The sequence below is a fragment of the Triticum aestivum genome, chromosome 1D (genome assembly GCF_018294505.1).
Source record: "Triticum aestivum cultivar Chinese Spring chromosome 1D, IWGSC CS RefSeq v2.1, whole genome shotgun sequence".
NCBI lineage: Eukaryota > Viridiplantae > Streptophyta > Magnoliopsida > Poales > Poaceae > Triticum > Triticum aestivum.
Genome location: NC_057796.1, coordinates 426,720,987 through 426,724,262, shown reverse-complemented (window position 1 = coordinate 426,724,262; position 3,276 = coordinate 426,720,987).

Below are 3,276 nucleotides of genomic sequence, written 5' to 3'. Positions count from 1 at the left end.
CAGGGTCATCTTCCAGCATGTACTCCTGGTCCACCATGCGTGGCGCGAAGACCTCGCCGTAGTGTCCAACGCTCCATGTCGCCCGTCCTAGCGTGCCGCCTCGAGGATGGTAGGGTTGCATCCCGCCCGGACCGTAGGTGGCGGTGCTCGTGCTCGCACCCAGCGGAGGTGGCGCGGGCGGGGGTGGGCATACAGCTCCGTTGGTTACGCCGGTGTCGATGAAGCCTGGTGAAGCCTGGTGGTGCGCCTATGGGCAAGCGGGCGCGGCGTGGTTCGCCATGCGTCCTGGCTGTAGCTTGTGGCGTGAGCGGAGTACAAAAGGGCAGCGCTCCTGAAGCCGCGGCATCCAAGAGTTCGGCGACGCGCTCTAGCAAAGCATCCCGACTGCTCTCCATTAACCGGCATCGCAGCAGCTCCCGAGCCACTATGAGCGCGGCCCTCATGTTCGCCTGCTCCCACCAGTTGTGCGGCGCCGTGGCGGCAGCGTGGCTTGAGGCCCTCGCGGCTGCCCGCACTTGTCATGGAGTAAGAGCAGAGGGTGAGTGACTGCGCTGCTTGCGCCCCGCGGTGTTTGGTGGTGCGCGTGTTGCCTGAGGCGCGGGGTTGAGGTCTTCTTGGGTAGACAACGCCGCCCGGGTCGGCCAGGCCACCGAGCGGTCAGTATTGGCTCTTAAGACGCCAGACATCGGAGCTGTAGAGCGCCGAAGGATCAACGAGCAGATCGGCTGGCGGAAGAAGAGCTCTGGCGCACCCCTACCTAGCGCGCCAAATGTCGGATCACGGGTTCCAGCAAAACCCTCAAGGTTCAAACACTGTGGTGCGCACGAAGATCTCCCCCTACCAATCCATGTCCTAGCTTCGCTAAGATCTCAAGGGCTAACTCGACGAACTCGCAACACAAGGGACACAAGATTTATACTGGTACGGTCCACCGTTGTGGTGTAATACCCTACTCCAGTGTGGTGGTGGTGGATTGCCTCTCGGGCTGAGGATGAACAGTTACAAGGGGAAGAACAACCTCCTGAGGTTGAGGTGTTCTTGTGCTCGGTGTGTGGCTAAGGATCGGCTAAAGATCAGATGCCTCCTACTGTGGTGGCTAGTCCTATTTATAGAGGCCCTGGTCCTCTCCCCAAATATTGAGCGGGAAGGGAGCCAACAACGGCCAATTTGAAAGGGGACAGCTAGTACAGCTTATCCTGACAAAAGCAGTCTTCGCTGCTTTAGGCTCTGGTGGTGACGCCGCCTTGGGCTCCATGGTGACCTCCGTCTTGCCGTCCTGCTGGTCTTCGTCTCGTTGCACTGATATGGAAACCTTTGCTTGACGCCTCGGTACTCTGCGCCTGCGCTTGCTTCCTTAGCACCAAAGAGGAAACAAGGACACTGTGCGTGCTGGCACCCGCCTGGCGCCCGCCTGATCTCGATTGTCATGGCTCACGTCACGGGGACCTCGCGAGGATTGCCTTGCCTTGATCTCTCCGCCCCTCGCGAGCCAACCCGGTGAAGATGCTCCCAAGGAGGTCTTGTGTCGTCCGCCTCGCGAGGCTTGGCCCCTCGCGAGGGTCTTGAATGCCTGCTGGTGAAGATGGGCCGTACGGGCCCGCTCGCAGAGCCACGCCATGGGCCGCAGGCAGGCAAGTCTGTGGACCCCCGTCCCCAGAACGCCGAAAGATAGCACACAAGGTGTTCCTCCGGTATTCGGGAGTTGCATAATCTCATAGTTAGAGGAACATGTATAAGTCATGATGAAAGCATTAGCAATAAAACTATACGATCATTATGCTAAGCTAACAGATGGGTCTGGTCCATCACATCATTCTCTAATGATGTGATCTTGTTCATCAAATGACAACACCTGTCTATAGTCAGGAAACTTAACCATCTTTGATTAACGAGCTAGTCTAGTAGAGGCATACTAGGGACACTTTGTTTTCTCTATGTATTCACACATGTATCAAGTTTCCAGTTAATACAATTCTAGCATGAATAATAAACATTTATCATGATATAAGGAAATATAAATAACAACTTTATTATTGCCTCTAGGGCATATTTCCTTCAGTCTCCCACTTGCACTAGAGTCAATAATCTAGTTCACATCGTCATGTGATTTAACACCAATAGTTCACATCTTTATGTGATTAGTTCACATCTCCATGTGACTAATACCCAAAGGGTTTACTAGAGTCAATAATCTAGTTCACATCACTATGTGATTAACACCCAAAGGGTGATCATATTTTGCTTTGTGAGAGAAGTTTATTCAACGGTCTGCCACATTCAGAGCCGTATGTATTTTGCAAATTTTCTATGTCTACAATGCTCTGCACGGAGCTACTCTAGCTAATCGCTCCCACTTTCAATATGTATCCAGATTGAGACTTAGAGTCATCCGGATCAGTGTCAAAGCTTGCATAGACGTAATCCTTTATGATGAACTTTTTGTCACCTCCATAGCCGAGAAACATGTCCTTATTCCACTAAGGATAATTTTGACCATTGTCCAGTGATCCACTCCTGGATCACTATTGTAGCCTCTTGCCAAACTCATGGTGAGGTACACAGTATGTCTGGTACACAGCATAGCATACTTTATAGAACCTTTGACTCAGGCATAGGGAATGACTTTTCATTCTCTTTCTATTTTCGGCCGTGGTCGGGTTTTGAGTCTTTACTCAACTTCACACCTTGCAACACAGGCAAGAACTCTTTCTTTGACTGTTCCATTTTGAACTACTTCAAAAACTTGTCAAGGTATGTACTCATTGAAAAAAATTATCAAGCGTCTTGATCTATCTCTATAGATCTTGATGCTCAATATGTAAGCAGCTTCACTGATGTCTTTCTTTGAAAAACTCCTTTCAAACACTCCTTTATGCTTTCCAGAAAATTCTACATCATTTCCGATCAACAATATGTCATTCACATATACTTATCAGAAAGGCTATAGTGCTCCCACTCACTTTCTTGTAAATACAGGCTTCACCGCAAGTCTGTATAAAACTATATGCTTTGATCAACTTATCAAACCGTATATTCCAACTCCGAGATGCTTGCACCAGTCCATATATGGATTGCTGGAGCTTGCATATTTTGGTAGCGCCTTTAGGATTGACAAAACCTTCTGGTTGTATCATATACAACTCTTCTTTAAGAAATCCATTAAGGAATGCATTTTTGACATCCATTTGCCAGATTTCATAAAATGTGGCAATTTCTAACATGATTCAGACAGACTTAAGCATCACTACGAGTGAGAAAATCTTATCGTAGTCAACA